This window comes from Triturus cristatus, chromosome 9 (assembly GCF_964204655.1).
Source record: "Triturus cristatus chromosome 9, aTriCri1.1, whole genome shotgun sequence".
Classification (NCBI taxonomy): domain Eukaryota; kingdom Metazoa; phylum Chordata; class Amphibia; order Caudata; family Salamandridae; genus Triturus; species Triturus cristatus.
In genome coordinates, this window is record NC_140592.1 from 580,775,348 (window position 1) to 580,801,634 (window position 26,287).

Genomic DNA, 26,287 nt, shown 5'->3' on the forward strand with positions numbered 1-26,287 from the left:
AAAGTAGCAGGAGAGTGCTGGAAAAACCGTTGCGCGTCGACGGCGCGGAAAAAAGGGAACTGACGTCTTCACGCCGACGTGGCTCTCTTATGGCTCCGGTGACGTCATACGGAGTCGCGAGCGGAGCCGATGCATTATGACGTCGTCCACGTCGGCGTAGAGAGCTGGGGAAAAAAGTTCCGTGGAATGCTGGCGCAGGGGATATTCACAAGGTGAGGAATCCTCTGGCAGATGTATCCATCAGAACTGAAGTATCTGTACCATGATGCACAAGAGACAATTTTTTCCGATCTTCTTGAATAGTTTTCGGGCCGTATTATACAAAGTGCCTTGGGGACGCAACAGGCGTTTGCCCCCACTTTGCGTGCCCCTGCTGCACTTTGGTATTACAGAAGGGGCTGTAGACACTTGTGCGACCCCTTCTGTAATATAGAAAGTGATGGTACACATATAGCGCCAGCGCTATCATCAGAGGGAGTTCCCTTATTTGCATCGGACCATAGCCCCACGCAAATTAGGTAATCTCTTTGCCTCTGCACCCACGCCATACTATAGATGCGGGCACAGAGGTAAAGAAGCTGTAAGGAGGCACACTGATAGTGTGCCACCTAAAAGGTGGCACACTTTAAGTAAGCCCCCTGATGACAGCCCTCTGAAGGGGGTAAAGGGGGAACTATTGACCCACCTAGACATTCCCTTGGAAACAGGTGCAGTCACACACTGCACCCGCCTGCAAGAGGGTCTCTCACCTCTCTTAAAAGTGCAGGCAGGTTGCCACCTGCTCAGTGAAACTTGGTGTGGCTACTTCAACGCCACTTTGTATTTCACTAGAATGTGCTGCCCCAGGGCAGCACGACTTTGTGGCTGCCCTGGGGGCTGCGCATTCAATACAGTAGGGCGCATTTTCCTTCTTTTGCACAGGGCACATCTTTTGAAAGGTGCGCCTGGCGCAAAAAAGGAAAATCCATTGCATAGTGTAATATGGGCCATGTAGATTTTTTTTATATTCTAGTGGAAAAGCAGACTGAAGTGTACTAAGGGTGAATTAGGCACATACCTTTTTTTATAATCAGAACCACTGATGCTATTGAATCTGAGACATTTATGGTGGTACATAAAACATCTCCCTCTCCATACTGAGGAAATATTCTCCTTGTGTTGTGTAGTGCCGGAAAAAGCTGTACTGTGGGCAAAAGATTGGCTGTTCTCTTAGTTAACATTGGAGAAGACAGCAATTGTTGGTGTTGATATGAAGCAAATTCAGCATTGTGTTTGTGTAGGAAAGTGCCCCTTTTTGACATGGTCTCCCCCACTTTTTGCCTGGCATTTGATGCAATTGTGACTGAAGTGCACTGAGGTCCTGCTAACCAGGCCCCAGTGCCAGTGCTCTTTTCCTAAAACAAGGTAACGTTTTAGTTGTTCCCCAACTGGCAAGACCTTTAGCACCTCAGTAAGTCCCTAGTAGATGGTACCCCCGGTACCTAGGACAAAGGTACTAAAGAGGGTCCCTAAGGGATGCAGCATGTATTATGCCACCCTAAGGAAACCACCACCAAACTCATGCAGACTGCCATTGCAGGCTGCGTGAAATGTTGCAGACAAATGTGAAAACACAACTTGGCACAAACCCTGTGTGCCATGCCCACAGACACTGAATGCAATATATGTAAGTCACCCCCACAGCAGGACTTATAGTCCTAAGGCAGGGTGCATTATATTACATGCAAGGACATATCTGCATGAGCAGATATGTCCCTGTGCTGTCTAGTTCAGTTACTAGATTGTACAAGTGAATAGGAAAGCCATCTTAAGTGGACACTATGAAGCCGGCATAGAGGGGACTGCTCTAGACTGGATCGCATCCTACCTTCAAAACAGAACTAATGTCATCCATACCCCACTTTTCTAGTCAAAACCATACTTCACAAAAGCGGGGATCCTTCAAGGCGATCACTTCGCCCATGCTTTTTAACATCTACGTGAAGCCATTACCAGTACTAATCAATCAATGTCACCTCACGAGCTATAACTATGCAGATGACACACAAATACTGCTTCAACTGGAATGCCCCAAAGACATTGGAAACTCAACAATTTTCAGTTTTCTCAGAGCCGTGGATCAATGGATGACTTGGAGCCATCTCAAATTGAATGCTTCCACAACGGAAATACTCACGTGTGGCGATTTAGCCTGTTGAACTTGGATCATCACCTAAGTCTCGAAGGAAGTAAGAAAACTCGAAATGACCATGGACTGCAAGCTATCGATGAATGCCCAGGTGGACAAGATCAAGATCAAGCTTTGTTACTATAAAAACTCTGCGACAAATATTCCCCCATTTGGGATCTCCACACAAGGTCCAAGCTATCATCTCCCTTGTTCTGTCCAAACTCGATTACGCAAATAGCCTGTACCACGGATCACCTCTAACGACCATGAAAAGACTACAACCGATTCAGAACTCGTCTGCCAGACTACTCTTGCATATAAAACCGTGAGACCACATCTCCCCTGCCTTGAAGGCCCTGCATTGGTTACCGGTTGCCAGAAGATCCACGTTCAAGCTGCTTTGTATCACCCACAATGCAATACATGGAATGGAAACACTCTTCATCAGGAATAAAATCACCAAACACATTCAACAAAGGAACCTCCTCTCTAGAGTGGCACCTTGCCTCAAAATCCCAAGATACAAAAAAAAACATGGGTGGCACATCCTTCTCTGTTCAAGCAGCCAAACTATGGAACTCTTTACCGCCCAAAATAAGATCCACGGACAACCACCTTATCTTCAGAAAACTACAAAACCACAAAAGCACCATACGCAAACAGAAATATACAGCATATCCCTCTGTATATAAGCAATTATTTGTACTATAGATATGTACCTATATATATATGTGTACTGCTTTCCCTAAACATGTAGAATAATTGTTTTAAAACAAAATAATAAAATACATTTTTAAGTACAACAACACATGAAAGCCAGAGTTTATCTAATACATCTTTAATCTACATATACTTACATCCTTTATGCATCGATATACTTTCCATTATGGATCTATATATGTATTACTTTCTTCTAATTCAGCATACCCAATGCACTGCCCTTTTTCTCACCCTATACCTCCCTCAATGTATCTTCTACCTGAACTCTCTGACTCATCTCAAACCTATTTCTGCTACTCTTTCCAATGCACTAACTATCATATTTCTCACCCTATACTTCTATCAATATATCCTCTACATCCACTCTCTTTCATTCCAAACTCCATACCACTACTATGATACCCAAAATAACCCTTTCTAGTCTCTCCCCTACTCTACCCCTCCTTGCATCATCTGACACCCCTTTACTATACCGATCCCCTAAAACAAGCCTTTCTAAACTTCCATCTAACTCTTCCCCTACACATCCCTTTTTACTCATCCCAAGCCTCCTACTGCAATGACCTCCAAAACAAAAACAAAAAAACAAAAATGTCTAAATAACTGACTAACATACCCACTTATCATAATTTCATGTTTCAGTATACTAACTCACCACTAAGCCTTTATGGGTTCCAGAGTAGCGTTCTACTCATGGAAAAAGCACTTCAACACCTCATCAGGGGCAGCAAGCACTATATAAATGCTAACCTTTTTACCCCTTCTATCCCTTCGCTACCCTTCTCTATCCAAATTACTGAATTACATACCCACCACTCAAATTACTTTCATATTTCACTATACTAATTCACCACTAATCCTTTATGGGTTCTGGAGTAGCGTGCTACCCGCCAATAAAGCACTCCGACGCTTCATCAGGGGTAGTAAGCGCTCTATAAATGCGATTACAATACAACACAATATTCTGTTGAACTTCAGAAGCCAATAAGCTGGGAACATATGAGGAGCAATAAATGATCAGTAGGCCTTCGATGGACAGTACTAGATGAGTAGATATTCTGAGCACAGTACGATAGACTACGATTGATGGCTTGAACATTCTTTATCATGGTAAATTAGGTGCACATTCTCCGGACACAATAACTCCGAGGGACATGTTCATGTATGCAAATGTTTTTATAAATATACACTTGCTTCATAAACATTAGTAATTATGTCATTTATTATATAGTATTTATTCATCATATGACCTGCATAGTGTGTCATCATGCTGTTCTCAGAGTACGGAGCCTCTAAAGAGCATAGTAAATCTGGATTGGCATATTCCGTAGCGCTCGAATTTTCATGGACATAGTCTCTGGCAGAGTTATTTTATGATACAATATATTTCTTAAAAATGATGTATGATGGCTATTAATGCTCTAAGCATGTAGCCCGTGATTGTTTTTTTTTTTTTACTAGTGGCAATATTTTTCAGTAATGCGCGTTTTCATAGCCGGCACAAAAATAATTTGCTGCTGTGATTGCCTTTTTTGTACTGAGCTTAGAGTGCTTCTGATGGGAACCTATTTTTAAGTGCTTGTAACATATATAAGGATTTCTCCAAAGTATAAGCACATTGCCAACATGATCTGATCCGTAAAATGTTGGTATAGGTCCACAGCATTTCTAGGGCGAAAATCTGAGGGCATCTGGTAGGGGGATAAAAGAAGGGGTTAAGGTGGGGTGTATGTAGGAGATGATGGCAAATTCCGACCATCACAAGCAATTAAGAGGCCGGTTGAAATTCAAAGAATCATCTATGGTGGGCCTTTGTTGAGCGCTCCTGGCTATGTACAGTCAGATGCATTGTTCTTTGGTTATCGGACTGTGCGACCAGGACATGAAATTCAGCCCTAGTAGTTCTTGCACCAGCACTCCACCTCTTTGGGGTTCAATGTTGAACATCACGGACAGGTGTGGGAGCAACTGAACAGAACAGGCCTTATGAATCACATTTTACTGATCGCTTTATTGCTGCTTATTGACTGGTACATTAAGATGATGACAGTTTATTAAATATCTCAATGAGTAATTATGCTTTTAACAGTTTCTGAACTGAATATGGCTGGGCTCTGCTCTTGGATGGAAATTGTCCCTAAATGTTGGGATCCTATCGATCTGTCTCTGTGCTTCAACTATTTCTAATTTTTGTTGGAGGTCATATATCTTCATGCTTTACAGCACTGGCAGGTATGAATTGTGGCACAATGGCTCTGGGATAACCTGTAACTTTGTTCCAGTAGGACTAGCAAATGGTGTGCATGTCTCAGTCGAACTAAGGATGCAGAATTTACTCCAGGCAGGGGGCCCACAAATTTTTTATTTGCTTTAATGTAGATAAATGTCATTTGTGAGAGATCCGTCCGATAATAAGCGTATCATTATTTAATAAGCTCCCGTACAAATGTGTCTCTAAAAATGTTTTTAGAACTAATATTGTTAAATATAACACTCCTGCATCAGAGCCGGGCTTAGGTGATGTGATCGGTGCCACTGTACTTGGTGCCAATTTCAAGGCGGCACCATTGGACAGGAGTGGGGGGACAGAACAGACACGCCTGGAGAGACAAAGGCAGCCTGCAGAGATCTTTCTATGCCCATCAATTTTTAGGGCATGATAATAATTTTTAAGATAACTCTTGTGATTAAGGTTTATTGCAGGAAAGATCTGTATTTGTCTAGTCAAAGTTTTGAGCCTACACAAATTAGCAGAGAGTGCCTGCTGAAAAGCAAGACATAGAGTAGTAGAAAATACCAGCTGCAGACCACAGACAGGGGCCCCTCCGTTAAGGCGGAGGAGCATCGGCCCACTGAGCAGGTCAAAAAGGAAAAAATAAAATTGTTAGAAAAACCCACTCCCACACCGGAAGGGTGGTGGTGGTGTTCTCCCAGACACGCTGTGGTAGCTTGGCTCGAGCGGTAAGGAAAGCATACGACATACCCACACAATAACCATGCGTGCATCCGTTCCAAAAACGACACTACACCTTAAAAATTATATTGAAAATATATCTCTTGATCTTCTTTTCTCTTAGTTGCTGATTAAATAAATAATAATACAATCACAGTACACAAGGCTTTTCCTGTGGAAGGGTACGTCAAATGAATAATACTTCAACGATTCAATAAATAAGGTAGATCATAAATAATCAAGGCATAAATATAAGTGCATTACATAACAGGCAATTAAATATTATGAGGCAATAAATACTGCGAGACAATAAATATTGTGCGACAATAAATACTGTGAAACAATAAATACTGTGAGGCAATAAATAGGATAAATACAATAAATACAGTGCTCTCAATAAATAATAAAAGCCAACAGTGACACTTGAAAATCAGTTCACATTCCTGAGGTACTATGGGATGATTTGACCCAATCCCAGCTTGTAGAGATTTGGATGGCCTGAGGGGTATACTCCCTGGCTTGGACAAGGCTGAGGCCTAAACTGAGGTAGATCAAGGGGGAATCTAGAGATCTGGCTCTCCCACACTACACAACCCCTCTGTATTAGTCTCAGCTCACCACTGGCACAATCAAGCTGGTTCCAGCACCTCTCTAGCCCCTAGGATAGTCTCTTAGGGCTTCACAGGGCCTTAGGCGCCCTCTATTCCACTTACTGCCCTTTTTATGAAGCTCCGACGCCGCTGGAGTCGTGTCGACGCCGTGAGGCGGTTCCGGTTCGATGTCGGCGGCCTCGGCGCAATGTCAGTTCTTGACGACGTCGATAGGCGGTTCCGGTTCGATGTCGGCGGCCTCGGCTCGATGTCGACCTCCGGTTCGATGACGTCGGGCAGTCTTGGCTCGATGTCGACTTCCGACGGCTCCGGTTCGATGTCGGCGGCCTCGGCTCGATGTCGACCTCCTGTTCGATGACGTCGGGCAGTCTTGGCTCGATGTCGACTTCAGTCGGCTCCGGAGTGCGATCTCCACTCCCGACCTCCGGTGCTCCTTTCCTCAGGTTCCGGCGACTCCGGAGTGCGACCTCCACTCCCGACCTCCGGTACGATTCTCTTCAGGTTCCGGCGACTCCGGAGTGCGATCTCCACTCCCGACCTCCGGCACGCTTCACCTCGGTCTCCGGCGACTCCGGAGGGCGGACTTCACTCCCCCGTCGACGCCGCACACTCGACCTCGGGTGACTTCCTCCACGACCTCTGGTACTCTCCACGACCTCCGTCGGCGCCCTCTCTCGACCTCTGGCGACTCCGGGTACGACGTCTGCTTTCCAGTCAGCGCCGCTTCTCCACCTCGGGCTCCAGGTCTCTAGGCTTCTCGACGTCGGACTTCAGGTAGATACCAGTAACCAGGTCAGGTACTTGCTGTTCTTTACTTTTAAGGCCTGTTCCTGCTGTCCAAGTCCTTAAGATGGTTTTTCTTGCTTTCTCCCACACAGGGCTCCAGGCTGGGCTCAGTCAGTAGGGACTAGTATCAAGGGTGGGTTTATGGACCCCACTCCAGGCACAAGTTTCCACCCCTGCTGCCTCACTCCTTCCTCCTTCAGGTTTCTGCTGCTCTCTCTTCACCAGTCAGGTGCCAACTGCCAGCTCCAACTGTCAACTCTGGCTTAGCTTCCCAACATTCCAAACCGCCTCCAACTGTCACAGGGTTCCAGAATGTTGCAGAAGGTTCTAGTAGGTTCCAGTGATGTCACAGGTGACAATGGGTGGCCACCATTTTGTGCTCCAGGCCCTCAGACAGAAGTTCCAGGGGTAGATAAAATGGCTCCCTGAATCTGCATCAATACTAAAAAGTCTGGTGGTTCCCAAAAAGGAAAAATACTAACAGGGTTTGAGGCAAAAGTGGGACAAAATAAATAATGATGAGGAGGGACCACCCAAAGGGCTGACAGGTCTAACAAAAATGATTGTTATTATCATTTTATTTTTACGTTGTTGCTCAGCTAGGTAGGGGCCGGGGAGAGCTGGGCTCTCATAGAGGAGCTGTAGGAGAAGTGGTTCGCACTCTTTTAAGTGCGCATTACGGTTTGGCCAGCTGTAATTCATTAGACTCAATTCATTATGACAAAACAACCCCAACACCATATCATTATCAGATAAAAAAACATCCACTAGGTCCTTTCGCTTTTTACACTGATAAGTGTTTGTCTAGTATTAATCACCTTTGAAAAGAATGTAGCTACATGGTAGCAGACTGCCACATCTTTTAGGTCATATGGATACTAAAATTCCGTCCGATGGTTACAACTTATTTATTTGATAAAAAAGCGGTTTAAGATATTGCTTTCTATGTGTCAAATAAAATCTGCAGAAAAGTACTATGTGCTGGGTCGACTGTTCAGATCTGTCATCGCAGGGACATTTTCGGGTCAAGGTGCTGCAACCCTTTCTTTCTTGGAAAAGAAACTATGCAATGAATAATGAGGAAATAGAAGCATGTTAAAAGATATCTGTGGTAAGTGTTATGGGTTAAACTTAGGTAAGATTTACATCCGGACTGGTCATTCAGTGCCAAATCTCTTCCCACAGATGCCTCATGGTGGTCTAACAGGACCCTTTTTCTCTTGACAAGCTTTAAGTGTATACTCCCTAAGATCTCTTTTGGGGTGACCAATGATGTCCACCGGGTGTACCCATGGATCCCTCTCTGTCTGTCGAAGCCCCCTCAAAGTGTTCTTGATGTACCATAGCCAAAGGATTTTGCAAGCCTGGTGAAGTCCTCGACAGTCTTTTAAGATTAATCTAGGGAAGTGGGTTTCTTCTTTGGACCATACAGAGTGCCATAATAAAAGGGGTTTGATTTCTAATGTGTCTATTATAAAAACCCACTCCTAGCTTACTATGGATGATGGTGTTTGGTATTGATTGGGGTACCACTAGGAGTCTTCTAAGGAACTTATTTTCATGTGTTTGTATTGTTTTATTATTCCCGCACCACAAATTCCAGCTTATAATTGTATTTATTTAGTGCTTACTACCCCGATGAGGCGTTGAAGCGCTTTTTCGTCAAGTAACACGTATGTTATCGCTGAGACCGATTTGGCCTTTTTAGGGAATACTATGATGTCTGTTTCTTTCCATGAGTTTGGAGGGACTCCATTATACTGTATACCTAAAAATAAATCCAACATTAGGGGGGTAATAATTTCCTTCAGCAATCTGTAAATCTCCAGGGGTAATTTATCTGAACCAGGGGCCTTACCTGCCGCTAATTCATTCATTGCCAAATCTACTTCTTCAATGGTTATCTCTTTTTCCAGTTCAGCTCTCTCAACTTCCCCTAACTTTCCCACTGAATCTATTTCCGCTATTCTATTCAGTAATGCTTCAATTTCTTGTGGTTTTTCAACCTCCTTATTCTCATAAAGTACCTGATAATATTTTTGGAATTCTTTGACAATCCCTGCTGCATCTGAGATAATATGATCTCCCTGCTTGATATTGGTTATTATATTCTGGGTCTGGGTCTGTCTCTGCCGAGTAATGAACGCCAATCTCCTTCCTACCGTCTCTCCATTTTCAAAGGCTTTGTTTCTTGTTAAAAAAGATTTCTCCGCGGCTTCCTTCGCCAAATAACTATTGAGTTCAGCTTTTAGAGTCATTTTTTGCTGATGTGTTTCGGGTACCCTTCTTCCTTCTGCAATTTCCCTTATATGTTTTTCCTCCACTTGAGTGAGTTGGCACATAAGCGTTTCCTTTCTATTAGCTTGAGCTTTTCTTTCCGTTGCTACAAAGCTCACAGTCTCCCCCCGAAGTGCAGCTTTAAAAGTATTCCAGACCGTATTACGGCCAGCACTAAATCTATTACAGTTAAAGAACTCTAATGCCCATACTCTGATGTGGTCGACATATTTAGTGTTAACCAGAAGTCTTTTATCGAACGACCATCTACTTCTTTTCTTAGAATGGCCATGTAACTCCAAGGTAATAGTCAGGGGGTTATGATCAGATATTACTTTTGGGAGTTTTTTAATAACTGCTTCACTAACCAGGCTCCTAGAGATTAAGAAATAATCAATCCTCACATACTTACTATGAGGGTGGGAAAAATAAGTATAGCCAGCATTCTGGGGTTTCTTAACTTTCCATACATCCTCTAGGCCATGGGTTTCTTTTAAATTTGTTAGTGCACTAAAAACCTTAGGCTTCCTACCCACATAACTAGTCTTACCAAAGCCATGTAGAGAATCATTAACCGGATCTATAGATATATTAAAATCTCCGCATAGGATTACAGGGGTAGGCCAACCTGCTAATTCAATCTCCAGTGACTCCAAGACTACGGGATCGTCTTGATTAGATGCATATATAGTGCCTATTGTAACCCCGATCTCCAACTCAACCAGGGCCCATCTACCCATACAGTCGGCTGCCTTTCTTTTAACCAATCCCAATGCAGATCTCATCAAGATAGCCACCCCTCTAATCTTAGAGGACTGGGACGAGCAAACCACGGTCTTATAGCCCAGAATGTCTATCAAGCTTCTGCTAGCCCAAGGAATATGTGTCTCCTGAAGACATACTATATCGTAATTGATTAGTCTAATATAGTTACGAAGGCGGTCTCTCTTAGCCCTGTCATTCATCCCCGCCACATTAATCGTACAAATTGTTACACTCCCCGTATTTTCACGTAGTATTGTCCTGACTTCTTACCTTTCCAATTCTTCCCAAATTTAATGTGCTTTGTTGTAGGTCTACTGATCCTCACTACCTCCATCCTCATTTTCTTTTCCAAAAACGTATTTCTTGCTCTTTCTTTTTGCCCCCCTTACCAACCCCACCTCTCCCAGACCCCTCACCCCGCTCACCCTGCCCCACCCCCACCCTTTCCCCGACCCCCCAACCCCCCTCCCTTTTGGTGAAGCACAGACAAGGTCTGTGATTTGATGGTCGCTGAGCACAGATTTGAGAGCCCATCCACCCATATAACCCAATTCCTAACCCTTCTTTACAATCTTAATGAATATAACTATTTCACGTTGTTACTTAAGTACAATAATCAGGCCAAGTTATCTACAGGCTAACTAAAAACTCCTTAGCTTTGACCTCTGATGAAAAAAAATGTGTTTGACCCCCCACTATAACCTTGAGTCTTGCTGGGTTATTCAAATAGGCCTGGGCATTCTTATCCTGAAATGATTTGATAAGCTGGCGAAGATGCCAGCACCTCTCAACCGTAGCGTGACAGTAATCAGGGCGTACAAAATATGAGATATCTCCTCTAACTCTTTTTGCCTCTGGTCTAGCCTTTTCATAAATCAGCTGCTGTAATAAGTAATTGCCCACATAGATCAAAACTGCCCTAGGGAAGGCTCCTTCCCTCTCGGATTGCTTCTGTTCAAAAGGAAATCGGTGCACACGTTGCAATTCGGTATTCCAGTTCCAATCTTTTAACTCCGGGAGGGTGTCCTTAAACAAAGTCAGCATATATCCCCGGATGTCTCCCCCCTCGACCCCCTCGGGAATGCCTAATACACGGAGATTGTTTTGCCGCTGGCGGTTTTCAAATTCTTCTAATTTCCAATTTATATCAACCAGCTGTGCTTCGTGGGATTTATTTCTCATCAAGGTAATAGATATCTCTTCCTCTGCTGTTGCAATTCGCGACTCCATCTCCGTTACCCGGGCCCCCATTGCACTGCAAGTTTTGGACAGTTTTATTGCCACATCCTGAAATTTTCTTAGGGCGATCTGCATCTTGCGCCCCCCCATGCGTGTCTCCTCCCTGTGCATAGTTATAGCTTGAAGAATGACATCTAGAGATGGAGGTGCAGGGCTAACATCCGAAGTTTCTTTACCTAAACCGGTAAGTTGTGTTGGGGAACTATAGTCTCAGTCCAACTCCTCCTCTCCAGCTTGCTTTTTCAGCTTCTTTGTAGTCTTTAGACCCGTTCGACCATCACACTTTCCCTCCGATCCCTCACTGTCATTACTCTCCTCTTGACTACTGCTGGTAATGGATGGAATACCTGACTGCGTATCTGACCAGCCTCCTTCATCCGAGAGAGAAAAGAAAGTGTCACTATATATTTTTTCCCCATGTTCGTTATTCTGTTCACATGGTTTATTAGTCAGGAGCGCCCCTTGCTTTGTCGTGGGTCCAGATTTCTCTATCGGTGCTGAGGAGGCACTATGATCAACCGAGACCCCTGCACCCCCCACAGCTAGTGGGGTATCAATCTCCAGCTCCAGATCAGGCGTAATTGATTTACTCAGCCCTCCACTCCCAACATCCACTACCTCGGCTATAGTATGTATCATTGTACCGGATAAGGATTCAAAGATGTTGTGATTTACTTCGGAGCCAGGAATGACAGAATTGGGTATAGTAACCTCTAAGCCTTTCCCCCCTTGATTAGAGTTCTTAATTACAGCAGGGGTCTTAGAACTGCTCACCGTGTCGTTGGCTTGGGTCACAGAGTCATTCTCTCCTGGTGCCTCTCCTAGATCCGCTCCAGACCCAGTCCCAGGCTCTGCTCGCAGCCCTCCTCGGGTGTCACCCTCTGCCTTGTCACCTTCAGCTCCGGCACCAGCTCCAGTATTATCGCCTGTTCGCTTCAGCATATCTATTACAGACCGAATGGGTTGACGAGGCTTGCTCACCGCCCCTCCTCTGCTTTTTTTCTCTACCGTTTTGTCAGCAACCTCGACGGCTGCAGCTGGCCTCGGCATGCCCGTCTCGGCGTAACTAGTGAGGCCATTTCCTCCGTCTCCACAGCCGAGTGAGCCGGCTTCGATTTCCCGGTCACCTGCACTACCTTGTGATGAATTTTAGGAGCCATAGCCTCGTGTCTCCTCCTCTCTTGCCAAGACCTCTCTGCACCGCAAACACAGCACATGCCGCCCGGGAGCTCCTTCGCCTTCCCCACACACAGCAGAAGAAGTCGGGCCAGAACAATCAGCGACTCCGCTGCCTCTTGCAACCTCAGGTGCGTTCCCGCCAGTCCTGCGGGATTGAACAGAGCTGCGCTGATGCTGCCAAACGGCCTCAAGTATTCCAGGTACTCCTCTCGGCCCCCTGTAACCGCTGCTGCCATCATATTTCTATAGTAAATATTCACTATCTCGGCCTCCTCCAAAATCCAATGTTAAGATATTACGGCATCATCCGCTATTCTTTTCCCAGCCCCACTTCAGACGGGCTCTCAAAACATGCTGTGTCTCAGCTACGGTCTCAACAGACCGCCATCTTGCCTCCCGACACCCCGTCCTCATATCGTCCAATTTCCCTGATAAATTCAGATAACAAAGTATATTCTAAGATCTTGGCTAACCGATTAGGGAGGATCATGGATACCTTGGTCTCCCCCTGGCAGCATGGATTTGTCCCCGGAAGGGACACGACGGACCATGTTCGCAGAGCAATCACGCTTTTTGACATCATGATGACGGGGGGAGGCCGATGGCCATGATCCTCCTTGATGCGGAAAAAGCATTTGATAGGGCGTCATGGTCGTTTCTCTGGGAGGTACTTCGATATAAAGGCCTCGGCCCCAACTTTATTGGAGCCATAAGAGCAATGTATGACAAACCTACAGCACGGATCCAACTTATGGGTTTGGAGTCAGGGAATATAAATATCTCCAGAGGAACAAGGCAGGGGTGTCCCTGTTCCCCTATACTGTTTGCTCTGTACCTAGAACCGTTGTTGACAATGATGATGGCTAGCGAGAAAATTATTCCTGTTAGAACGGGGGAATATGAAAGTAAGATATTCGCATATGCGGATGACGTAGCAGTGATTATGACCCATCCTACGGAAGCCATACAAGAAGTAGAACAGTTGGCGGAAGAATTTGGAGTTTTATCAGGCTATGCACTGAATAAGGGAAAAACAATATTTTGTTTGTACGCAGAATTTAATATTTAACGATACTAGGAGAACCGATAGAGCAACATATTTAGGGGTCTGTATCTGTGCCAATGTTAAAGATACTATGGAATGTAACTATGAACCCCTTATTGAGACGATCGGAAAGGATCTCCGGCGGGTCAATAACTTACATCTAACACTTATAGGGCGGGGTAATTATATAAAAATTAATGTTCTTCCTAAGCTGCTCTATCTTTTTCGTTGTATACCGTTAGCTATGGATGAATCAACTATGAAGCGGATAGAGGTTATAATATCAGGATTTATGTGGCAATATGGGAAAATAAGGCGTTCCCTACAATTTCTGTCGCTGCCCTTAGATAGAGGAGGTCTACAAGTGCCAAATATTAGGCGTTATTACTATGCTGCCTTTTTGCAACAGGTGGCACCATTATTCTCATATTCTAGTATTAATATGTCGACCATAGGTGTTAGAATACCACCAACCTTTGAGCTATCAATGGGAAAAACATATAGGAAGCTTTGTTTAAAACATATGGATAGAGGTTTTATAAACAAACAAAGCTACAGACAATACAAGGAGTTTGGAAAGTTTGGAAATGTGTGATCAATCTGATAGAAATTCCTAAGTTAAATAGGTATACCCCCTTATGGGATTTGCCAATGCTCTCTGTGTTATCTGGAGACGTAGTCAGTAAAAGGTGGGGGGGAAAGGGTATAAATACAATCGCGGATCTCTGTGATCAACAAGAACTGATAACTTTTCCAGAACTGCAACAGAGATATGGCCTACCAGGTGGCCACTTTATAAAGTATTTTCAATTTATGAGCTGCATAACAATAAATCGATCAACAGAGAAGGTTGGCGAAAAAATAAAACTACTGGAAATATTGAGCAAGAAAGAAAGAAGAAAACAAGTTACTTACCTGTAACTTTGGTTCCCCAGTATTGGTAACTTTCATAGATTCTCATGCTTTGTATCATTCCCCGTCGTCGGAATGGGAGCCTCGGTAAACAAAAAAAAATATATATATATATCATAACCATAGAAACAAAAGAGAAAAATAGGCCTAGGCCTCATCTCCTTTTGTAGTATATGTCATGCCCCGGAGTCCTGCCTGCCCCGGAGTCCTTTCCTGACGAGGTTAGGGGCGTGCATAAAAGGAGCGTAAACGCTCCCGAACGCGCTTAGCGTTCTAGTTCTGGGCCCCATTTCCGTCCTCAGTCACTTGCCTGACTTCCGTTAGCTGATTGCTTCCTGTTTTCGTCGTGGGTACGCGTTGCCGGCGTTTCCTTCGTCGGAGCGCGTGTATTCTCCTTCGAGCCTGTTGATTGTTGGTGCCATCAGTACAACTTTAGGTCTCCTTAGTAGCCACCATTCCCTCCAGCTGTCTTCCCCCTGCTAGTAGGAGACATCAGTTACACCAAACGCGGTATCCGCGTTCGAATCTCCGCCCCTCGGGTGTTTCACCCGGAATTTCGGAGCCATCGAAGCCATCACCTTCCAAAACAGGGCTCCGTATCCCCGCCTGTTGTGACAAACAAAGAGGCAATTAATTCCTCGCCTCGCATCCATTCCCCTTTTTGTTTCGCTTCTTGATAGTTTTGATTTCTCCTTTGTTAGTCCTTCCTCGGCCCCGTCTACACTTGTGGGGTTCCTACTTTAAGTACTTATTTGTGAGAAGACTTGGGAAGACTTGTGTGAACCACTCGGTGATAACGGATTGCAGCTTCTGAATCACGGTAACGGCGCTTTTGCGCTGCCTTTTGTTTCTACTTTAATGACAGCCCCGATTTATGTGTGAGAAAGGACAAAGAACTGTGTGAAGATTACTTGTGATTCACTGACCTATATGCTTTACCTCTACATTAGGTGTAATCCATCCACTGGTAGCTGAGGTAATCCTAACACGTTTCCTGTTTCATCATATCATAGTGGGGGTAAGTGGGGAATCTTACACATACATGAGTCATAGTGGTGAAAGCAACGTCAGCCTTAATACAGGTCTTTCTTTTGTGCAGGATCCTCTTTAAGGGTGTTCTACGCATGTCCTGGTCATCTGGAATAGACAGCAGGATACAGTAGTGTTCTTACCGGCTTAGCAGTAGAATGGTATGTGAGACAAGGGGTTGGAATTAAGACATTGGAGAAGTCTCATGCTTGCAATACTGCATTAACCTTTCTTTCTCTGCAGTAATATTCAGCCTCACCTGCACCAGACGTGGAGCTCTTGGTCTTCCTGAGGTTTTCCCGCCTTCCCTTGTTTTGTTTCCCTGTTTTCCCCGGGTGTATCCTCCGTTTCTCTAGAGTTTGATAGAGTCGGGGGGTCGCCGGGGAAGGCTGTGGTATTCTCTCCGGATTCCTGGCGCTCCTGCGGAACCTACTGGTATTCCTTACATATATCACCCTCTTTGTGCAAAAGAGCCCAAACTTTTGCCAGGACCAATCAGCACAGCCTCACCCTCTGGAACCTTCCTGAGAGAGCTCAGAGCCTCAGATTTTCGTAGCCGTTGTGGCAACAGCCACTACCTCAGTAAACCGGCAGAGCTTTCCCAGGGGAGGTGGGTGGGCGCATGAGAATCTATGAAAGTTACCAATACTGGGGAACCAAAGTTACAGGTAAGTAACTTGTTTTCTTACCCCAGTATTGGAACTTTCATAGATTCTCATGCTTTGTATCAGAATAGTTAGCAGTACATCAGAAAAGCACATTTGGAAGACACATGGCGTTACCCAACCACCTCAGTGTACATGAAAAAACAATCATTACTGAAACCAAATGTGCTTACCAGGATGGCGGGATTGTAGGGAAAGCTCACCTCTCATTGAAAAAGATTCCGGAGGACTGCTTGACCAACAGCAGCTTCATCTCGTCCCACCGATTCCAGGCAGTAGTGCTTCGTGAAGGTGTGTACACTGCTCCACGTTGCTGCCCTGCAAATGTCCTTGATCGCCACTCCAGCAAAGAGAGCCACTGAAGACGCCATCGCTCTCGTAGAATGAGCCCGGGCCCTTTTATCCAAAGGTTTGCCCGCAGCCTGATGACAGTATTGAATTGCACTGGAGATCCAGCGGGAAATGCCACTCTTGGCGAGCGGCAACCCCTTCCGTGGTGCACTGTAGGCAATAAATAGCTGAGTAGACTTTCTGAAAGAGCGTGTGCGCTCGAGATAGAATTTCAGACATCTCTGGACATCCAAAGAATGCAATGTTCGTTCCGCCTGGGTGGAAGGACGCGGAAAAAAGGAGTTCAAAATTAAGGGTTCATTCAGATGAAACTCCGAAGGCACCTTCGGGATGAATTTTGGGTTGGTTCTCAAAATCAGCACATCCCTCTTGAACTGCAGAAAAGGCTCCACTATAGAGAGAGCCTAGAGTTCACTAACCCTCCTAGCCGAAGTTAATGCCAAGAGAAGGGCTAGTTTCCACGACAGGAACTTCAAGTCCGCCCTGTGAATTGGCTCAAAGGGCGCTTTCATCAGTTGAGCCAGTACTAGGTTAAGCTGCCAGATAGGAGGGGGTGGTCGGACCGGAGGAAACATCCAAAATAACCCCTTAAGGAACTGCTTAACAATCCTTGCGGACCATAGAGATGGCCCCGATGTCTTCCGTCGAAAATGGGATATGGCAGCCAGATGTACCTTGACCGAAGAGTGCGCCAGACCTGATTTAGCCAGAGACAGGATGTAAGGCAAAACCTGATGTGGCCGGGACTTATAAGGATGGAGTTTATTCCTGTTGCACCATAGACAAAATCTCTTCCATTTTGCCCTATATGTCTTATTAGTGCTTGGCCCCCGCGCCTGAGATAAAACATCCCTGCACTCCTTGGAGAGATTCAGATGACGGAATTCTCTGTGTTCAGGAGCCACGCTGTCAAGTGAAGTGACTTCGGATCCGGATGGAGCACCTGCCCCTGATCTCGCGACAACAGAGATGGAATCAGTGGCAAGCGAATCGGGCGATCCTGGGAGAGAAGCAGGAGTTCCGTGAACCAGAACTGCCGCGCCCATGCTGGAGCAATGAGAATCATCTTGCATGGTTCCGCCCTGACCTTCCTGAGAACTCGAGGAATGAGGGGAATGGGAGGAAAGGCGTAGCAAAATGCGCCAAACCAAGCAATCGAAAGGGCATTCCCCAGAGACCCTTGATGGGGAACCTTGCTTGCGTAAAACCGGCACTTGGCGTTCTCCGGAGACGCAAAGAGGTCTATGGTCGGAGTACCCCATCTCTTGAACACTGCCTCCAGCGTGGCCTGATGTAACTCCCACTCGTGAGTCACTTCCGCTTGTCGACTTAGAGCATCCGCTGTGATGTTGAGACACCCTGCTAGGTGCTCGGCTTGCAGAGTGAGCTTGTGAGAGATCGCAAAATCCCAGATCGTCTGAGCTTCCTTGGACAGAGTCCGTGACCTTGTTCCCCCTTGCTTGTTGATATAGTGCATGGCCATCGTGTTGTCTGTCCGGACCAGCACTGCACGATTCTGAAGTCTGGGAAGGAACGCCAGCAAGGCTAAGTGAATGGCCCTCAGCTCCAAGAGATTGATGTGGCGTAGTCTGTCTGCTGGACTCCAGTGACCGCTGACCTGAAGCTCCTGGAGAACAGCTCCCCATCCTTCTAAGGAAGCATCTGTGGTCACCACCATAGAAGAAGGAGGGATCCGAAACGTTAATCCTCCTGCGATGTTCTCCTTCACCAGCCACCATTCGCAGGCTTTGCGCATAGCAGGTGTTATCGACACCTTGTCGTTAAACGACCCTTCTGCCTGGCGCCATTGTTTGTCCAACTCCTCCTGCAGAGGGCGCATATGAAGCCTGCAATGCGGTATTAAAGGTATGCAGGATGAGATCGATCCGAGTAAGGACTTGTACTGTCGAACCGATACATGTCTCCTGTGCAGCATTTGACGAGCAGAGGTGGTCAGTTTGTCTTGACGCTCCTCCGATGGACGAGCCGTGCATAGGTTCGTGTCCAGAATAGCCCCAAGGAACTTTCGTGACCTGGAGGGTATCAGCACCGACTTGGACCTGTTGAGCTGAAGACCCAAATGGGCAAACAACCGTATGCAAGTTGACACGGCCTGAGACGTTGCCTTGAACGTCAGGAGCCTTGACGAGCCAGTCGTCCAAATATGGGAACACTTCCAAGGACTGCTTCCTTAGAAAAGCAGCGACTGGTGCCAGCATCTTCGTGAATATTCGAGGTGCCGACCGAAGGCCAAACGGAAGCACCTTGAACTGGAAATGGCTCTTGCCTACTGTGAAGCGTAGATATTGCCTGTGAGCTGGGTGGATCGGAACGTGGAAGTATGCATCCTCCAAATCCAGGGACGCCAAAAAATCTCCCGGATTCAGTAGTCGTAGAATATCTTGGAGAGTGACCATCCTGAAAGAGAGTTTGATGAGATAGGTGTTGAGCTCCCTTAGGTCTAGTGTAGGACGCCATGCATCTTCCGTCTTCCGAACCAGGAAGAACCTGAAATACAACCCGTTGCCCCTCTGCGAAAGAGGTACGGGCTCTATCGCCCACTTGATGAAAAGTTGGTGGGCTTCGAGATGCAACAGTCGGAGATGTTTTGATGGACGGGCGTCCGGAGCTCTTGTTGGAGGAAGATCTTGGAACTCCAACGTATGGCCACTCTGAGCAATATTTAAGACCCACCGGTCCGATGTTAAAAGAACCCAGCTGTCCAGACAAAAAGAGATCCTGCCCCCAACCGGTGTTCTTGGTAGGGGAGGAACAGTAGCCAGAGCCAGGAGGCCGCTATTGCCTCTTGGCGTTGTCTCGTCCCTGACGATTCTGACGTCCTCTCTGGGACTGACGAGAGAAAGACGCCGAATGACCTTGGCGCTGACTGGAGTATTGACCTTTATAGGACTGTCCTGATTGTGTGGAATATTGACGTTGGTTTCCTCTGTAATTAGAAAACCCCCGACCACGTGCTCCTCTGAATGGCACCTTGCGATAGTTCAAAGACCCCAAGGACTTAGCTGTGTCCGTGTCCTTCTTTATGCTTTGGAGGGCGTCATCCACATGCTTACCAAAAAGCATCTCCCCGTCAAAGGGATGGTCCAAGATCTTATTCTGGACCTCCTGGCGAAACCAGGTCGCCTTCAACCAGCCTTGACGGCGCAAGACCGCTGACCCTGCCAAAGCCCTGAAAGCAGTAGAGGCTATGTCCATCGCACAGTCAATGACTTCCGAAGAGCATCTTTCCCCTTCCATCAGAACCTGCTTGGCTTCCTCCTGACTCGACTCTGGTAGCTGGTCCATAAACGGCTCCATGTCGCACCACATCTGGCGGTCGTACCTGCCTAGAATAGCCAGAAAATTAGCCGCACGCACCAACAAGCTGGCCATGGTGGAGAATCTTTTTCCCACATTGTCCAGCCTCCTGCCTTCTTTATCCGGAGGCGTGGTTAACGGAGTGGACGGATTCTTTGACTTGCTCTGTGCGGCCTGAGATATTACGGAATCCGGCTTAGGTTGTCCTAGGAGACATGCAGGACTGCCCTCAGGGGCCTTGTATTTCTTCTCCAGCTGGGGAAGAACCGGGATGACCGTCGCAGGATTCTGCATCGTTTTAATTCCCTCATCCCAGACATGTTCTATGATGGGAATTGATCTGACCGACTTCCTATATTGTGCTTTAAAGTCATAAAGGAAACAGTCGGACTGCTCCACTGTAAGGGGCAGACCAAACCTCTTGGCTGCCCGTTCCATCAAATTATGGAAACCACCAATATCTGCTGGAGGCGATATATTTGTCTCCCGACCCACAGCATCCGGATCCTGCATACCAGTGTCATCAGGGTCCCCATCCGGATCCCCTGGATCAGTAAGGGGGATCACATGCCCCTCATCGTCCTCATCTGTATCCAAATCTTGTGTGTCCTGATTGGCAGGTTCCGAATATGAAGGCTGAGGAACCACTAACGGTACCACCGCAGAAGTGGTACGAGGTATGTCCTTAGGCAGAGGTGGCAAATCCATTGCCATGTCTCATGGCACCACAGACGTAGAAGGACGCACCGGTGTGAGGTCTGGTAATGACGGAAAACGAGCTTTATAGTCTTGCAGCATCATTTGCAAATCCGTCACTAAAGCCACTGGCAAGGCTATTATATCCTGCCTCAGAGAGCGGGACTGTATTTCCTGTGAAAAGCTTTGTCGGCCTTCCTGCACTTCAGGACCATAAAAGTCCTCAGTATCCGTGTCCTGCTGTTTCACATTCACGTCTGAAGGGCTGTAGGCGTCCCCATACTGCCCATCCTCTTCCTCCTCCTCCTCCGAGTCATCGAGAAGCATGGATGGTGGCAAAGGCGTGACCCGCCTAGGGGAAGTCATGTCCGGCGTAATTTTTAACCTCTGGATGGCAAATCCCGAATTCTTCGTCGTCGACGGTCCCGTCGACGGAATCGTTGGCAAAGGGATTCCATGCATCGACGAACTCGACGACGACATCGTCGACTGAAGGGTAACTGTTGTCGACGGGGCGAGAATTGTCGTCGACGATGAGAATCTCGACGATACTGGAATCGTCGTCGACGGTAAGGTCGTCGACGGAGCCTTCTTCTTCGTCGACGGAGCATGTTTCATCGTCGACGGGACAACCGTCGACGCTCTCGTCGACGAACTCGTCGTCATCAACATCGACGAACTCGTCGTCGTCGTCGTCATCGTCGATGTGGTCTTCGTCGTCGACACCGCCGTCGAAGACGAGAAAGAAGCCATCGTAGACGATGAAGTAGATATCGTCGACGGTCCCGTCGACGACCCCATGGAAACAGTCTTAACTATGGAGATCGTCGTCGACGTACCTGCTTTAGCCAGCGTCGACGGGCGCTGTTTCTTCACTGGAACTGTCTGAGGAGTTCCTGCAGCATGTTTCTTCACAGGTTTCTCCTTTTGGGACGGAGGAGAGGATGTTGTAACCTCCTTCTTGTCCCTAAGGGCTACGTCCACACCAGCAGCCCGTCCCTGCCTCTCCTTTACACTTCCGTGAGGAGATTTCATGGGACCAGCCTCCTCAGACCTATCTGAGATCCCGTGAGGGGCTTTGAGAGGGGGTTCCGCAGAGGTGGAGGGAGATGACCTACCCCTCTTCCTAGATCTCCTGGAGGAGGTACCAGAGATTGAATCCTCCTCATCCGAAGAGAGAACCTCCGTCCTGGTCTTTAACTTCTGCAGCCACGTCAGCAACCGACCCTCTCTGTCTCTCAAGGTTTTGGTAGAGAAGGTCTGACAAATTTTACAGTCTGTGGCCTTGTGCTCCGGGTATAAGCATTATATGCAGTTTTCATGCTTATCTTCCACAAACAGTCTCTTCTTCCCACAAGAAGCACAAGGTCTGAATAAGGCTTTCTTCTCCTTTTCTGACATTATGTCACAAAAGATAGCAAATAAAGATGTCCAATAGTAAAGTTCTGAGAAACTGAGCAGAGCTCAGTGGAGACTCCCTAGCACAACGTGCGGTAGAAAAATCTGAGGCTCTGAGCTCTCTCAGGAAGGTTCCAGAGGGTGAGGCTGTGCTGATTGGTCCTGGCAAAAGTTTGGGCTCTTTTGCACAAAGAGGGTGATATACTACAAAAGGAGATGAGGCCTAGGCCTATTTTTCTCTTTTGTTTCTATGGTTATGATATATATATATATATATATTTTTTTTTTTGTTTACCGAGGCTCCCATTCCGACGACGGGGAATGATACAAAGCATGAGAATCTATGAAAGTTCCAATACTGGGGTAAGTAGGATTGGTTAATTGTATAAGTGCTTACTGGAAAAAATTCCTGATGACTTAGACAAGAATGAGATAGCCTGGGCTAGTAAATTAAATAATCCGGACGTGGATATCGACAAGTCCCTTGCCCTATCCAGGCATATTTTATTAAGCACCAATTTGAAGGCCCAACTCTATAAAACGATATATAATCTATACTATACCCCGGCAAAACTATATAGCTGGGGAAAGAGAAACGATGACAAGTGTATTAGATGTGGCGAAGGGCCGGCAGATCTTAAACATATGGTATACGATTGTGATAAGTTGAAAGTTATATTGAAAGAGATATCAAGGTTTTATGGCGGATTATTCGAACAGCCATTGGAGACAACACCAACCCTAATGATTCTAGGTTATGATTGTTCTGTGGGCCTGGATAGGAAACAGGCATACATCTTATTTATAGGGGCAGCAGTGTATAGGATACTTTTAACCGCACGCTGGAAAGATGTGGAACCCCCAAATTGTCAAATGTGGCTGTCTAGACTGTTGGGAATTTATAACCAGGAAAAGGCCCTGTATGCATGTAGAGGGGTAAGATGTAATGTACGGGGGAGGGAGGTTTGGGCTTACATCTCAGAATGGTATAGGGAAAGATTAGGGATTGGATAAGCAATAATATATATATAAGGATAGAGTGTCATCACGCTGCTTTACAGGGGCCTATTCAGCATGAACTGTAAATTGGTAATTTTGCGTATTTGCACATATGTATTCTCTACCTCTGAATCATGGAATCTTGAAGTCCGAATATATGTATTGTACTTATACATTTTTTGTGCTCTTTCAATAAAATTATTTAAAAATTTTTTTAAAAAGAGACCGATTTGACATTGTATAGGATTAGCATCACTCTGATTGGCTTAGAACCTAGCTTGAGCCCAAAATGTCTTCATTACTTCTGATCAGGTTAGAAACGCATGTTTCCCTGTGATGCTTCCAGTCCCCTTTTGAAGAGAACTGTATTCCTAGGTAGATAAAAGTTTTTGTACTTTTTCTTTTACTCCAATTGATGTAAAAGGTGTTAGTCTTTTCCCTTGTTTGGCCACAACTCATGGTAAAAGTTTTCTCTAGGTTACTATTCAGATTCAGGTTTTGCAGGCTTTTGGGGGTTAATGCCAGGATGGCCGCATCGTTGTTATATAAAAGTATAGGTATTTGCCACTTACCGACTCTAGGGGTCTCTGCTCCTACCGACTGCAGTTTGTCGTCTACACCATTTATATATAGGGAGAAGAGGAAGGGTGCCAGCATGCATCCCTCCAGAACCCCTCTCCCTATATTATAAGATGGGGTTAGTTCTTCCTTTGTCCCAAAGCAGACTTTGGCAGTTAAGTTACTGTACATGTATGCAAGGAGAGAGTTTATTTCTTTTAGCACCCCCATTTTGTTCCATACAAACCCATAGTTTATTGTGGTTAACCAAGTCAAATGCACAGAGCCCTTTTTGGCAAGGGTGTATTTCCCCATCAGTAAGTTTAGGATGAGAGACTGCTCAACCGTCCCCAAGCCTTTAATGAACCCGTATTGGGCATTTGTTAGGATTTCGTTTTCTTCAGCCCAGCTTTTCCAATCCCTAGCAGGACCCTCCCCAGTAATTTGGCAGAAGAGTTAAGTAGAGAGATGGGTTGGTAACATTTCGGGTCGTTCCTTAATCCCGTCTTGAAGATTGGAATAATGGGTTGGCCCAGGATGGGGGTAAGTGTCCTGCTCCTGCTGCATTTATTATCTTGGTCATGAGCGGGGACCAGAGGGGAAGTTCAGACCTATGTTATGTTATGTTAATAATGTTTTGTAAAGCGCTCGTTCACCGGTTGGTTTCTTGGCGCTGAATCTAGAAAGTGCCGGAAGGTTTAAAAGATCAATTGTAAGCCTGAATGTACAACCAAGTTTTAAGCAATTTTCTGAATTTCAGTAGAGGACCTGATTTCCAGAGGGATAGAATTCCATAACTTAGGGGCCTGAGTTGCAAACCTGGCTCCTCCTTGTCGCTTTAACTTAAAGGTAGGTGTCTATAAGTGTCTATTGGGTCCTGTTGGGGCCGGGGTGCCTTCCCTCTAAGGGCTTTTATTCAATGCTCTTACTACCTCCTGCAAGGTAAAAACCATATTGGTTAGCGGAATAACCACAGAAAGTCCTAATCTGTTCTCCTGCGTCTCTGGTATAAGAAAAACTGTACCAAAATGGTCCACCCATTGTGCAGGAGTGATTGAAGATTCCAAGTCAGGTCCTAGCCCCTTGGTGAACAGTGGGGAGTTAATAGTTCTCCAAAACATGGTGCTGGTCTATGCAGCTTTTACTAAGTTATCCCACGCTTCCGCTTTCAGTTCTTTCTTTCTGTTGTTATTGCCTTTTTGTAATTAAGTATAGCTTTCCGGACTGCCATGGATCCCTATGACTCAGGAGAAATATTTGAATGAGGTCACTTCATGCCTGAGAGCATGGGTGGTTAAACCAGCCTTTATTATCCCTCTTTTGTCCATTTGACCTCACTGTTAGTATTTCGTTGATTTAGTTAGATATGGAAATATGGGATTCCAGAGTTTCCACATAGTTGTTTTTGGTGCCAGGCCTATCATGAAGGATTCCAGGTTCCTAGCTACCAGGTCATTTCAAAAGCTGGAAGGATCAACACCCGCCCATTTTATTTGTATGCCTTTCAGACCAGCTGGAATAATATTGTTGGTTTTACCTGCATCAGGAGTTATGTGCAAATTAATCCTGAGTTAATTATAAGGGGGGTATGGCCACTTATACAGTTTGCCACCACCAGTGATTCCTGTAGAATATGTCTGCCACTATACGAGGAAAGGAAGTGGTCGATGTTACTATTACAGCCTCTCCCTATGAAGGTTGGAGGCTAAAGATGGCTATTAGGGCTGCAAGGATCTGCTATTTTCAGATTGTAATTCAGCATAAAATCATTTAATGCTCAACCACAAGATTTTTTTTTAAAGTGGGCCATATCATTTCCCCTGATGTTAATGAGACCGCACACCTGTTTAGACGGAAGAGGGATGTTAAAATCCACAGCCCAGACCACATAGTAGTCTTTGCTGGACTGGGCAATGAAATAGTCCAGACCTAATTCAAGGGCTTTGAACACATCGGCCCTTGTGGAGTCAAAGACGTTATTGTAAAAATGAATTATTAAAATGTCCATGTTACCTTCTGATGTAAACAAAATAAATTGGTAATACGGACAAATTAAGAAACCTTTTTTGACTCTTGGTGCAAAGCTGATAGAGATTAGTGCAAGAAGGCCTCCCTTGGCCATACACAGATTTGAAGGTTTAGCAACGATACAAAATGACACAAACCCATCGAAATCTATTGATTTTGTAGACCAAGTTTCTTGAATACATACTACATGAGATTTTTTACATATTTTACCCAGTCCTCTAAATCAATTTTGTTAGCAAGACCAGCAATATTCCATTCAGTAATGGTAAATTCACAAAGGTCGGGATTATTGAATGAGAGATTCTCTTCCCCTTGTATAATGTGTCCAACGATTGTGGGTTGTGCACTATGTCTTAGGTAACATTTCCCATACAATGATTTGCACCCTTGTATAAATCATTACCTCTGTATAATATCTATGTGATGTAAAGCTCAATGATACCCTACATTAGGATGAGTAGGGCTATAAAAAAATGTGAGAGAGAGGCAGGAGGGGCACCACGGGAGGGTCATTAGTGAGAGAATCAGTAGTGTAGGCGGTCACTTGGAGGGTGCCATCAAAGGAAATCCCACCAGGCGACGCCAACA

At 45.7% G+C, this 26,287-nt stretch overlaps 1 protein-coding gene across 1 annotated transcript in view; it reads right to left on the reverse strand.

Moving 5' to 3' along the window:
* Positions 1–26,287, reverse strand: part of LOC146798345 (radial spoke head protein 6 homolog A-like) — a 199,591-nt gene that overhangs the window by 6,991 nt on the left and 166,313 nt on the right. The gene's annotated exons all lie outside the window — the stretch shown is intronic.